Raw genomic sequence first — 15,452 nt, forward strand, 5'->3', positions numbered from 1 at the left:
GTGATTTTTGATAAGTATGTTCCTACTACCATTTTCTTAATTGTTTTGGGATTGTTTTTGTAGGTCCTTTTCTTCTCTTGTGTTTCTCACTTACAGAATTTCATTTAGCATTTGTTGTAGAGCTGGCTTGGTGGTGCTGAATTCTCTTAGCTTTTGCTTGTCTGTAAAGCTTGTGATTTCTCCATTGAATCTGAATGAGATCCTTGCTGGGTAGAGTAATCTTGGTTGTAAGTTCTTCCCTTTCATCACTTTAAGCATATCATGCCACTCCCTTCTAGCTTGTAGAGTTTCTGCTGAGAAATCAGCTGTTAACCTTATGGGAGTTCCCCTGTATGTTATTTGTCATTTTTCCATTGTTGCTTTCAATAACTTTGTTTGTCTTTAATTTTTGTTAGTTTGATTACTATGTGTCTTGGCGTTTTTCTCCTTGGGTTCATCCTGCCTGGGACTCTCTGCACTTCCTGGACTTGGGTGGTTGTTTCCTTTCCCATGTTAGGGAAGTTTTCTACAATAATCTCTTCAAATATTTTCTCAGGTCCTTTCTCTCTCTCTTCTCCTTCTGGGACCCCTATAATGTGAATGTTGGTGCATTTAATGTTGACCCAGAGGTCTCTTAGGCTGTCTTCTTTTCGTTCATTTTTCTTTATTCTGTTCTGCGGCAGTGAATTCCACCATTCTGTCTTCCAGGTCACTTATCCGTTCTTCTGCCTCAGTTATTCTGCTACTGATTCCTTCTAGTGTATTTTTCATTTCAGCTATTGTAGTGTTCATCTCTGTTTGTTCTTTAATTCTTCTAGGTCTTTGTTAAACATTTCTTGCATCTTCTTGATCTTTGCCTCCATTCTTTTTCTGAGGTCCTGGATCATCCTCACTATCATTATTCTGAATTCTTTTTCTGGAAGGTTGCCTATCTCCGCTTCATTTAGTTGTTTTCCTGGGGTTTCATCTTGTTCCTTCATCTAGTACATAGCCCTCTGCCTTTTTTGTTTTGTTTTTGTCTATCTTTCTTTGAATGTGGCTTTCGTTCCACAGGCTGCAGAATTATAGTTCTTCTTGCTTCTGCTGTCTGCCCTCTGGTGGATCTGAAACACTCACAAGTTCTATGTTTAACTTATGATACCTTGTTACAGTAAAGACACACACACACACACACACACACACAGATACACACACACACACACACCAGATAGCACAGAGTGAAGAAAAATTTTTCATTTCACCGTATAATGTGGCCAAAATCACACCACTTAATTTTAACAGACAATCTTTCACTTTCTGCTGCCCAACACAGATGCCACTTTATACTTATTATAATACAAAATATAATTGCATATAATAAATATTAATCATGCTTCTCCCTATGTTCTTCATAAAGTTTGAGGCTAATCAAATGTAACTGAATGGCTTAAGGAACAAAGGCCCAAGAGTATTATTAACATTTGCTAACATTTTGTAGTCAGTCACCATAATGAGCAAATTTCAATGCTGGAAATATGACTGAAAAATAATGTGAATGCTATATGAATCATATACCACAATCTGAGAGCTTAATAATTATGCAGACTTTCTTTAAACACTGAAATGACTTCTACTTCTGACCATGGTAAAGTAATGAGAACCATACATACTCTCTCACATGAAACAACAAAAAATTAACAAATTAAACTTTGCAAGACACTGGACACCAAGAAATGAAAGACAGAGGTCTCTGGAAGATGGGAAAGAAAAAAGGTGAGGTCTACTATTGCCTGACTTTAAAGTCTGAGAGATATTCCAGGACACAGTGAAGGAAGGGGAGCCCAGTGGATTCTCTAAATTGAGATGGAGGTGAGTCCAGGGAGAGGAGAGAGCTACAGAGAAAGAAAACTTCTAAGATCTACAGAGGGTCCCCTCGAGTATTCAGCTGAGTACTACTGAAAACTTGCATATAAGGAAACCACTCAAGCCTGGGGAAAATCATCTGAGAGGAACAGAGGTAACAGTGCCTCAAAACACACACACAAGTATGGGCACAGTGCCTATTCCCGATAGTCAGACTGGAAAAATTCATAATTCATGGGGCATTGAGCAGAGTATAAATAAACGTCTTGCCTTAGTATGGGGGGGGATTAGCTTAGTTTGAGCAATGCTTCAGTCTCACCTAACAAATTCTGAAAGCAAGAGCATATTGTTTCCAAGTAACTTAAATGCATCCCAGAATAAGCTTGAGAATATTTATAGGAATACAAAAAATATCTAACATCCAAAAATGTAAAGTGAAAAATATTTGGAATTCAATAAGAAAACTACCAGGCATGCAAAACAGCAGGGAGATATGATCCATAACAATGGGAAGAATCAATAAATCAAAACTGACCTAGAGCTGCTGGCCCAGATGTTGGAGTACCAAACAGGGACATGCAAACAGCCCTTAAAACTGTATACATTCCCTACATTCAAAAGTTAAGTACAGACACAGACAATATAAAGCCAGCCCAAAACAAACTTCTATAGGTGAAAACTACAGTTTATGAAATGAAAAAAATACATGGAATGAGATTAATGACAAGTTAGATTAACTGCAGAAAAAGAGTGGTGAACTTGAAGACATAGCAATAGAAATGATTCCAAATGAAACCCACAGAGAAAACAATTCTTAAAAAAAAAAAAATTAACAGAGCCTCAGTGGGCTGTGGGATAACTTTAAATGACTGGATATATGTCTAATTGGAGACTCCAGGGGAGAGTGTCAAGAGGGCAAGAAAGAAAAAATTTGAAGAAATAATGGCTGGAAAATTTCCAAATTGGTGAAAACAATAAAACCAAAGATCTAAACAGCTTAAACACCAAAGACTAGAAACATAAAGAAAAATACACCAGGACACATCATATTGAAAGTACTTAAAACCAGTAATAAAGAAATAATCGCTTTTTTTTCCCCGAGATCTGTGACTGCTTGGAGAGTGGTGAAGGGTCAGTGAGGAGCAGAAGGTCGGAGTACAAAGGGGCATAAGGAAACTTTTGGGGTGACAGACATATTGATAATGTTGAGTATGATGATGGCTGCATATGTTAAAACTTGTAAAATTGTACACTTTAAATACACACAGATTATTTTATTATCTTTTATACCTTTCCAGAGCTATTAAAAATTAAAGTAAAAGGATAGGGCTTCCCTGGTGGCGCAGTGGTTGAGAGTCCACCTGCCGATGCAGGGGACACGGGTTCGTGCCCCGGTCCGGGAAGATCCCACATGCCACGGAGCAGCTGGGCCCGTGAGCCATGGCCGCCGAGCCTGCGCGCCCGGAGCCTGTGCTCCGCAACGGGAGAGGCCACAACAATGAGAGGCCCGCGTACCACAAAAAAAAAAAAAAAAAAAAAAAAAGTAAAAGGATAGAAAACAATATACCATGCTAGCAATAATCAAGTGATATTAATAAAGGACAAAATAAATTTCAGGGCAAACAGTCTTACAAGGTATAAGGAGAGATCATTTCCTAATGATCAATAAGTCAATTTACTAAGAATCCATAATGATCCTGGATGTCTCTGCATCTACTGACAGAGCTTCAAATACATGAAGCAAAAACCAGGGGGACTTGAGGAAGAAATAGAAAAATCTAAAATTATAGTCAGAAATTTCAACTCTCTTCTCAAAATATATATACAAGAAATAGACAGGAAATCTATTTTCTGAAAAGGAGAAAAAGTAGGAAAGAAGTCTAAGGCTTAGAGTATTATATGTTAACTTTAACACACTCAGTTAAAGCACTAGAAAGTATGATGCACTTCTCCTTCCAGAAACTAGAAACGGGATTCCCTAAATTTAAGGAATCTGAAAAACAACTCCTATTTGACTCAGAGACTTTTTACAGTCAGTCAAACCTACAGCAGGTCATACTGATTTGCTCTCCAGTCGTCCTTACGTTATCAGAAGTTGAGACTTAGCAGAACAAAAGCTATGATATTAAAGAATCAAGGGCATCTGTTGAAATTAAAGTGCACTATGGTTTAATAAAATTCAGCATCCAAAGCCCTTCAGTGAAAGTTAACATTGGAGTCGGGATGCATCCTATTGCATGAACCACGAACACAAGTATCAGAGCAGATGTGTAGTTTTATTAGCTTTCTTATGAGAAAGTGTAGAGCAGTAAACTGGGAACCTTGCCTGAAATGCAGTGTTTTCCACGTTTTAGCACACATTTGCTTTAGAGCCAGGAAACACTTCCCTAAGTGTGTTATACCAAGGCAGTAATCAGGACAGTGGGCAAATTTTTAAAATAACTGCAGGTAACAAGGACAGGTCCATACATTCTCCAGGGCTGAGGCTCATACTTCTGAACAGTGTTTCAGAGCAGGTATATAAAACCCATTTTGCCCGTTCACATTCAGAACTAGGGAGAGATCTCCACCCAATGGGTAGAACTGTAAGAACAGAGGAAAATGGTACTGTTAAATACCTTACTTACTGCTATTTAAGGAAGCTGCAAATATCAGAGGTCTGCTTCCTTTTAAAGTTTCTGTCTCAGACGTTGTCTCCCAGCTGCTTCTACGAGGAGATGAGCCTTGTAAAAACCCTTTTGTTTTTCTTAAATTCCATATATATGTGTTAGCATACAGTATTTGTCTTTCTCTAAAAAAAGTCATGAAGAACCTAGGGGTAAGACAGGAATAAAGACACAGACCTACTAGAGAATGGACTTGAGGATATGGGGAGGGGGAAGGGTAAGCTGGGACAAAGTGAGAGAGTGGCATAGACATATATACGCTACCAAACGTAAGATACATAGCTAGTGGGAAGCAGTCGCATAGCACAGGGAGATCAGCTCAGTGCTTTGTGAGGGAAGAGGGAAGAGATATGGGAACATACGTATATGTATAACTGACTCATTTTGTTATAAAGCAGAAAACTAACACGTCATTGTAAAGCAATTATACTCCAATAAAGCTGTAAAAATAAATAAATAAATAAAATTTCAGCAGTAAAAACAAAACAAAACAAAACAAAAAAAACCAACCCCCTTTTGTTAACAATGTCAGTCCTCCAGAAACTCCAGAGAAGCAGGGTAAGAAGCAGGAAGGGAAGGCATTCAGAGGTACGTATTCATAATAAGTTGACATTGTCTTCTTCAACTACAGAGGGAACACACTTAAGCCAGTGGTTATGAAAATAAATTAAAACACACACACACACACACACACACACACACACAACCTCCTGGAAGTCAATGTGGAAGTTCCATGAAGGATGATGCAGAATTTGGTCTAGAACTTAGAGTTCAATTGTGACCAGATCTATATACACTGAAAACCCAAACCTTCTGCATATTTTATCACAAGAAGTGGTGCCTCGCCACCATTTTTAATTAAGGCTTAAAATGAATGGCAGCTTATAACAACTTTTTCAACGAATCCTTAACAGCACATCAGCCACTAAAGTTTGAGAATATAGCTACAGGAATATATCATTTCACATGGGAAAATAAGAGGAGAAATCCTTCCTATGTTCTGTTTAGGAGTATTTCCAAAAGCCAAGATATTTAGCCAGGGTTTCTTGAACATGTACTCTGCCCCAGACTCTTTGCTGAGCTGAGAGGAATCTATAGCCAAAGCAGATTACTGTCAATTATCCCCAGCATTGGTAAACCAACATATGAAGTGAGTCCCGAAATAATGAGGCTGCAGGAGCAGAAAGGTTATTCCAACACCAATGATAACAATAGTAAGAATAACAACTATCATTTCCTGGGCATATACTTTGGGCTAGGAGCCACTCTACCTGCTTTACCTATACTAACTCATTTAATCTCATGGCAACTTTTTGAGGTAGGTGGCATTCTTAGTCTCACTTTACACGAGAGGAAACTTAGGTACAGGGTGGTATGTGACTTGCCCAAGAGAATACAACAAGGAAATGATGGAGCTGGTACTGAAATCACTGGAGTCTGGCCTCCTAGCCTGTCCCTGTACACTGAGCCCTGCTCTGGTTGAGGACCCAAATGTACTCAGACCGCACAGAGGTCACAATGACTTGCTGAAGGCACACAATGAGGGGACACTGATGGCTTAGAGGACAGTGATTGACACAGTGAACAAAGAATGTTTAATCTGAAAAAGGCAAAAGTCAGTCATTTTCCAATATTTGTCAATCTGTCATGAAAACAGTGGAATTTATTTGGAAGACAGAAGTAGGACAAATAAGTAGAGGGAAGCCTAGGTTGAATGCCCTTAAATGAGGACGGTGATGGTCATATCTTTGGTGACTACTATATTCCAGGTGCCTAGAACCGTGCCTGTCATATAGTGGGTGCTCAATAAATACATGATTAATATATGAATAAATTGATCAATAAAGATGTAGAAGTTCCCAACACTCTTAGCTGTCCAGTGAAAGAGAGAACCAACTCTCCTACAAAGTGATGGGTTCCCTGGCCCTGACACTGTCAAGAAGTTGGATGTTCATCTATTAAGGGAATTGGGAAGAGAATGCTGCTGTGCATGCTCTAATTTCAAGCTTTCTTTAAAAAAAATCATTTAACTGAAGATACAAAACAAATATGAGAAAAACTCAAATTTATTTTTAAAAGAGTGGAAGTCCAGTACTGTTAGAAAGGACAGGTTTGGAACCACTGCCCTCCCCCCATACAATGAATAAGGCAAGCACTGCCCTTTCCTCTCCCTACAGGTTGGGCCAAAAGCAATCCGGAAGTGAGGAAGAGTAGGCACTTGTGAGGGGGCAGGAAGGAGACAAGGACACTACTTCTCACTAAGTTGTTGAAGAAAATCAGACAAGCCTTGCTCATTAGAGCAAAAGGTAGAAAGCGGACATCTATAGCAGTGGAAAGATTGAGAATGTTTGCATACCTCATAAAGCAAACTGTGGGGTGTGGAGCTGTAGACAAGCCAGGCATATTTTTTTTAATTGAAGTATAGTTGATGTACAATGCTGTGATAGTTTCAGGTGTACAGCAAAGTGATGCAGTTTATGTACATATATATATATATTCTTTTTCAGATACTTTTCCATTATAGGTTATTACAAGATACTGAATGTGTGCTGTGTTATACAGTAGGTCCCTGTTGTTTACCAAGCCAGGCATGTTTAAAAGGGAGTTTGACCTACTCAATTCTGGGAGAAATGTGCACTAGCTTATGTATTCAATTTTCATTTTTTTGTATTTGAATTTTCTTTAAGTTCTACTTTAACTCTTTCACAAATACAGTTTCAGAGTCAGAGTGTGCTAATTTAATAAACGATCTCGCAGTTTGGACATGTTTTTGGGGTGCCAGGTGGGCAGGAGGAAGAGAAGTGGGGAGCTGGCTGAGAGTCATAGCTTCCTTCCACCTCCCGCATCTCTTCCAAGTGCACACTTGAGTCTTAAGTCTTGATTTCCTTTGCTTAAATTGGATTTGGGGTTTGCGGCTTTGGCGTCAGATCCATACTCTTAATTTCTAAAAAAAAGAAATAAAACCGCTGGGAAGGTCACTACTCAGAGAGCGTATTTTAGCACAGCTCCTGTAGAAATGGCAAAGAGGATGACTTACTGCTCACCCCCACGGGGGGTTCTGTACCTTCACATCTACTCGCCTGCTCTCTTCGGGGCATAAAGTTCCTCTTCACCCCAAAGCCTTTCTGACCTGTAACTGACTTGCCACGGCCCCTGAAAGGAATCACAGTGTGCCGGAGAAGAACCAGAGAAGTAGAGTAGCCGGGAGCCACAAAGGAGGACACGATCTGGAAGGTTTGCAGTCCCACCTCAGTGAGCCTGGTTTCAGGTAACAAAGAATAGCGCTAACGAAACGAAAAGCCAAGCTTGAAATCACTGCACTCAGAAACACCACTTAAGCATGTGCCTGTCCATGCCTGTTCTTTTCTTTTTACTTTTTTTTTTTTTTCTTCTTTTTGCGGTATGCGGGCCTCTCACTGTTGTGGCCTCTCCCGTTGCGGAGCACAGGCTCCGGACGCGCAGGCCCAGCGGCCATGGCTCACGGGCCCAGCCGCTCCGCGGCATATGGGATCCTCCCAGACCGGGGCACGAACCCGTATCCCCTGCATCGGCAGGCGGACTCTCAACCACTGCGCCACCAGGGAGGCCCTTCTTTTTACTTTTATAATTTCGTACAGAATAGAAATTCCAACATGGTTACCAATTTTTAAATCCTGGTTCAGTCTTTTAGCACACAGGTATGGAAACAAATGAAAAAGTCTTCATTTCATTCCAACTCTGTACAAAAGACAGTGTTAAGACCCAAATCTACTAGAAAGTTTAAGGTGTCTTCTTAAAGAATTTACAGTTTTATGTGGACGTCAAGGTGGCTTAGACAGAAACAGATCAACAATAATTAAAGACTTGGGGACCTCCCTGGTGGCACACTGGTTAAGAATCCGCCTGCCAATGCAGGGGACACGGGTTCGAGTCCTGGTCTGGGAAGATCCCACATGCTGCGGAGCAACTAAGCCCACGAGCCACAAGTACTGAGCCTGTGCTCTAGAGCCCGCGAGCCACAACTACTGAGCCCACGCACCGCAACTACTGACGCCCGTGCGCCTAGAGCCCGTGCTCCGCAACAAGAGAAGCCACCGCAATGAGAAGCCCGCGCACCACAGCGAAGAGTAGCCCCCGCTCACCGCAACTAGAGAAAGCCCTCATGCAGCAACGAAGATCCAACGCAGACAAAAGTAAATACATAAAATAAATAAATTTATTTTAAAAAATAATAAAAGACTTAATATTCATTTATAAATGCCACTGGCCAAAGAAGATGGCCATCCTTGATAACTAGCTGAAAAATGTGTGGTGGAGACATACACACTAAGAGCTGTCCTTCTAATCCACATGGTTAATGGAAGAGTTCAGAGACAAAGCGAGGTGTGGGCCAACCAGAGATGGCCAGGATGTGGGGTATGGAAGGAGGCGTGGGCTTCCCAGGTCAGGCGAAGGTGATTATGGGGCAAGAGGTTTCTGAAGACCTCTTGACTGACAGGCTAGGTTTGGAGGGTGTGAGGGTGATGCTAGATAAGGCTGGTTGCAGTCTGCAGGCAGCTCTAGGCATCCAGGAAACTCAAGGTGAGCAGTTGGCACATTCAACAGTGGAGAGACAGTCAGCCTGTTTTGTCTGGGTTTTTTTTCCTTAATTGAAAAGTGATCTGATGTCATGACATTCTAGAGGATGCTATCAGCTGCAAACTATTACCTTATATACAATGAAAGCTGGAGAAAATAAATTTTAAAAATTTAACCTGAGAAACTTATTGGTTGTGTTTCTAAATTTCCAAATCCAAAATTCTAAGCTTTGCTGTAGCGGATGTTAGCAAGTTAGCGGTGTGTGTGTGTGTGTGTGAGTGTGTGTGTGTGTGTGTGTTTAAGGCTGGTTGTGGTCTAGTAATGGAAGACTTTTTAAATGCTGTGACTTTAGGTCATTCAAGATCATTCCTACTGATATTTCCACTGGGGATTAATTGAAATAATATTTTAAGCAAGCTTACTCCGTTGCTTCATGAAGGGAGGGAATGTAACAAGATCATTAATAGAAAAAAAGCTTTCAATCTTTATCAATATTTTCCTGAAATGTGTTCATATAAGCTAAATATATTAGTATCTCCCTGATCAACTCAAAGGGAGACAACTTTAAAAGGCTATATCTTCTTTTGGATGAGAAACAGAAAAAAAAATACATCTTAAGAGATATATTTCTACTTACTTATATATAATAGTGGGAAAGCCCCACAGTGAGTATCAAATGACAAATAAAGTTTAACTATCATGATTATTGATTTAGTGTAGAAACAGATGAAAAAAATCCGAGCTGCAATTTCCATCTCCCTGAATAGCTGTTGTATTTTCTCATGTACTAACATGTTTGAAGAAATGAATTTGATTTAAATTTTGTGTCTCAATATTAGCCCTGTAATGCATTTTCCAGAGTTTAAAGTTTAAAGGAGTTACAGAATTATCTTATGCCCCCAAATTTAACCACAAGATACAGAAGTAAAGAGAAAAGACACAACTGAACATGTTTACCAAACCACAATTGAGGAAGTCCACCCATTTCTATGTTAGGAAACAAACCACTGATCAAAAAGAAAATGTTAAGGTGGTGTTTCATCAGATGAAAGAAAAGGGGAATAGAGTCTTCCTATATGTGTACTAGACCTAGAAACTTTAATGCACATGATTTATTTTAATCTTTAGCCTAACCTGTATAATACACAGAGAAAACTTGAATCTGAGAATATACAGCATTTGCCCACTCTTGTCCAGTTGGTGAGAGATGGAGTTGATTCTAAATCCTAAAATATTTTGGGATCTGAAAATGTCTTTGCCTTGTGGTGCTGCTTTGGTTACACATCCACATATTTATTAGACACATCTTTAACCAAACTATTTCCTCTTCTTCTATGCCTATCAAACTACTGACCTACATCAAAGCCTTGCCTAGATATCCCACTGCTTTTGAAATGGTCTCTTACCCTCCCTATGGGGAAACAGTCTTTGTTTCCTTGATTTGAATATTTTACTAAATCATCTTTGTTGAGTTTTTTTTTTAATTTTTATTTTACATTGGAGCATAGTTGATTAACACTGTTGTGTTAGTTTCAGGTGTACAGCTAAGTGATTCAGTTCTACATATACATGTATCTATTCTTTTACAAATTCTTTTCTCATTTAGGTTATTACAGAATATTGAGCAGAGTTCCCTGTTGCTATACAGTAGGTCCTTGTTGGTTATCTATTTTAAATATAGTTTGTTGAGTTTTAAAGCTCAATTTATTTAGATAACACAAAGCAAAACAAAACAAAAACATAGCTCCTCTCTAGTGAAAAATGTTAGAATTAAGTTCATAAAGTTCATAAATATTGACTTATGCCAAGGCCCTCACCATGTGCTGATGTGCAGATTTCAGAGCCTTTCTGGGGAGGAGGTTGAGGCATTCTTGTATGATGGCTTGTTTCTATCCTCATCAGCCTACATCTGTGGAATACCAGTAAGTTCCACTTGCAAAAAGTATTTCCTGACTTACCTGAGAAGATACTGATTTTATAAAATGGACTAATGCCGACTTCTAGGATTCTTGCATGAAATCTTTGCATCTGTTTTACTCTGCCATGTGTCAGGGAGAGCCATTTGGTGACTGCTGTTCATTTAAGTCCCACCATTCAAATGAGATCTGTAGTTCATAAGGTCACCCCAGAAAGGCAAAGTTTGAAATACAATTGGAACTAAAAAAGAGCCCTCAAGTCTCAGAGAGGACAGCATGCACTAAGTTGTAACAATATGAGTTGTAACGACAATGATCTACTCCTGGCACAGCCTACGTGCTGGAACAAAATGTCTCCTAGTCAGAGAAGAGTCTACTCTTTTGCACATTCATGAACACAGACCCTGTTAATGGGGACCTCTCCTGAATAAATGCCTAACCTTTCAGAGACTGTTTTCTCATTCATAAGAACACACGTGGAATAATGTCAAACCATCAAGGTAAGACCACTAATGAGATCAGGTGTATATTGGTTTAAGAACAGCATCTGGCCCTTAGGAGAGACAAAGCAGAGGTTAAATTTTCCTTCTTTCCCACCATTTATTTCTTCTGCTCTTTTATAAAAAAGAATTTAAATTAGAATCCCCAATCTCCAAATCTTTGGTGAAATTGGAAACAATAATACAGCGAGATGGGTAGTTTGTGCAGGGAAATGCTCTACCCTTTTTTTCTGTGCCTCTTCTTCTATAAGAGCCTCTCTGGTCAGACACTCCAGATGCCTGGACCCTCACAATGCCCTCACGCACCCCTCTCCCCAACTGTGTGGAAAATAACCCGATTCCAGATGCTCTCCCTCGAGATGGGTCCCCTTGACTCCCAGCGTTCAGACAGGAGCATCCCAGAGGAATAATTCACAGCAGCCTACTTCCCAAAAGCACCCTCATGCCTAGAAATATCAGAATGCATCCTTCTTTCTCCTCACCTCTCTCTGTTTCCCACAGGGAGACACCAGTCCTCATGATCTGCCCTGTATCATTCAACATGTAATGCTAATAATAATAGTGACAGCCATTATTTAGTCATTACTCAGTAGTGTGAAGTATCATACTAAGAATTTTATAAACATTTACATGACATAATCCTTAGAATATCATACATATCAATTATTATTAACTGTATTTTTAAAAATGTAAATACATATGCATAATTTGAGACTTACCCAAATAAGGATTTTTTTTTTTTTTTTTTTTGTGGTACGCGGGCCTCTCACTGCTGTGGCCTCTCCCATTGCAGAGCACAGGCTCCGGACACGCAGGCTCAGCGGCCATGGCTCACGGGCCCAGCCACTCCGCGGCATGCGGGATCTTCCCGGACCAGGGCACGAACCCGCGTCCCCTGCATCAGCAGGCGGACTCTAAACCACTGCGCCACCAGGGAAACCCGAAAAGTTTTTTTTTTTTCTGTATGTACATGTGTGCACACAGGCAAACATGTGTGTATCTGTGTGTATGTTTTATCTGAAATGGTGCAATGCTATGTTATACTCATAGTACATCAACAAAACAAATTAAGAGAATCATTTCTAATCTGGCTCTGACAATGACTAACCATGAGACCATCATAGGAAAATTTACATATTTGGGCTTTATATTTGTGGGTTACCTTATCTATACAATAAGATTAATGAACTGGATGATTTTTTTAAAAAAAAATTCCTTCTAGGAAAGACATAGGAAAATACACTATAGCACAAATAAAGATAAGAAATGTGAAGGTAATTAACCAATAACCTTTACCTTTTCCTCCCAGCCTAGATTTCCAAACCGATTTATGTTACTATTCCTGGGAATGAAATTAGAAACATAATGTGCTAGGAGATGTGTTGTTATGCATGCAGAAGAGGAGTGCCCTGATCAACAGATGTACCGAATGATTTTACCCAGGCCCAGGGTTTGCCCCTCATTATATGTATATAGAGTTTGGCAATTTACAAAGCACTTTCACGTGCATGATCTCATTTGAGTCTTACTTTTGAGACAAGCAAAATAGATATAATTATATTAACTTACTTCACAAATAAAGGTACTGAAGCATGGAGCAACTGAGTCATTTATTCAAAACTACACTTCTCTAATCTGAAAGAGCTCTGCAAGACCAAGGCAGTTCAGGGTGGGGCATAAGCTAGTACCAACACCAAAGCATACGATAGGATTCAAGCAAGGATATTCTTGTCAAGTGTACTCCAGTCTTTTAAAGGTGTTTGTGAATACAAATAAAACTGTTTCCCAGAGTTATAGTAGCCTGGAGCATGGGATCTGCCATTTCATCTCTCTTGTAAACTTTAAGGACAAAGCCAAAATTAGAACACATACAAATCTTTATATTATTCTTTGCAAGCCCACACATTTTTAACATTCTGGAAGCTGGTTTGATGATCTACAACTTTGTTGCTGTTAGCAACTGCCAGGAAATAAATTTGGAAAATGAAAAAAACAACTCCATTTTTACAGTAGAACACTAAAGCCTTAAAATACTTAAAGCTGGCAATACAAGCAGTATAACAGCGTGACACAAATAATATACAAAAGGTTTATATCCAGAAACAATTATTGACAAGAACAATCCATCATTGCTCCAGATTTTATTAGAAATTAGAACTGAAAATGAATTTAGTCAGTAGATAATGTTCCAAAAGAGGAAATAAAATAAAAAGCTGGTCAAGAATTTTCTTCCAGCACAACGAAATGACTTAGAAGAAAATTTGTAACTGAATTGTTGATCATACCTATGTACCTCAACAGCTCTGTTAATTTTTGTCAAGATAGTGATATTCTTTCTATATTCAGGAAACGGGGACCAAAAAGTGAAATAGTATTTCTGAACTGCCAGTTTTTCTGAGAGTTAGGATTTAAAATTAGGAAACCAATTTCACTGCTAGTTATGACCAACTAACCAGTACAAAACCAACTCTCTCATCATATGTGAAAGCTAGATACTTCTAAAAAGAAAAGAAAAGAAAAGAAAGAAATTTGGTTGAAGGCCCTGGAGAGCTTCCCAGGCAACCAGGACTTGAGGGGCCAACATCCCAAAAGGAAACATGGAGCCAAGCATGGTATTGTGCTTCAGTTGTTCTCTCGGAATTTGCTACTTTAGAAGCAGAGGAAGGAAAAAGGCTGAAAATCAGAGCAGAGCTTTTGGCAGTCCACAATGCTAAGGAGACAAAAATTGGAGCCCAGGGCTTGCCAATGAGTAGTAGCCTTGGTAAACATCCAGGCTTTCAGTTGGAACCCCTATAAATCTTTGCAAAAATATAATCTAGAAATAGACAAGCTAACACACACACACACACACACACACAAACCCACAAACACACACTTGAAAATCAACTTCAAATATATTTAATACTAGAATAAATTGGGGTTTTCTGCTCCTACTCTAATTATCTGCAAAAAGAAAAAAAATATCCTCTCCAAAGAAGATAAAATCATAGACAGCCTCTATGGTTTTCTACCGAAAATGTTCAAAATTCAGAAAAAATTGCCAAATTACCAAAGAAAATACAACAAGATCCAAGAGAGAGACAGAAAATAAAAACAGATTCTTAGGTGTTCCAGATATTAGAGTTAATAGACACAGACTTTAAAATAACTGTGATTGATATGTTTAAGAAAAGAGAAGAAATGATGACAATCTAACCAGAGAACTGAAGTAATTGAATGAAATTTCTAAAATTGAAATATATATATAATAATGGAAAGAAAATCAATAGATTTTTGTCTAACAGCAAAAGAAGACAGGATTAAGTAACTGGAAAATCACTCAATTGAAAATTTGAAAGCTAAAGCACAGAGCATAAAAGTGTACAAAATCTGGAAAAGGGAGTAAGAAAGTGTGAGACATAATGAAAATGACTAACATAAATGTAATTGAAGTCCTAGAAAGATGGAAGTGAGACAATGGTAATATTTGAATATAATTTAAAAAATTCTGAAGCTGACATAAAACCTTATACCTCAGGCTCAGAATGTGCTGCAAACCTCATGCAAGAGAAATACAGATAAAACTATATGTAGGCACATCGCAATAAACTTGCTGAAATAAAAGATGAGAGAAAAGTCTTTTTTAAAAAAGCCAGAGAAAAATGAATGCATATTCCCTTTTAATGAGTGACAGTTAGATGACAGCTGAATTTTCAAGAGGAAATAATGGAAGCCAGAAGACAACAGAATGATATCATTAAAGTGATGACAGAAAATAACTTCCTATCTGGAATTCTATGACCAGTAAAAATACTATTCAAAAATAAAGACAAAATAGATAAATTTGCACACAAACAAAACTGACAGAATTCATAGCCAATAGACAATGTTAAAATACTACTACTACTACTATTACTACCACTACTACTACTATTAAAAAAGATGTTTAGGCAAAAGGAAAAAAATCACAGGTGGAAACACAAGCATGTAGGAAGGAATAAAGAGCAATGAAA

General features: G+C 38.7%; 1 protein-coding gene across 3 annotated transcripts in view; it reads right to left on the reverse strand.

Annotated features, from left to right (window-relative positions):
* Positions 1 to 15,452, reverse strand: part of FGF14 (fibroblast growth factor 14) — a 581,132-nt gene that overhangs the window by 146,721 nt on the left and 418,959 nt on the right. The window lies entirely within an intron of this gene.

Source organism: Mesoplodon densirostris, chromosome 17, assembly GCF_025265405.1.
Source record: "Mesoplodon densirostris isolate mMesDen1 chromosome 17, mMesDen1 primary haplotype, whole genome shotgun sequence".
Lineage (NCBI taxonomy): Eukaryota > Metazoa > Chordata > Mammalia > Artiodactyla > Ziphiidae > Mesoplodon > Mesoplodon densirostris.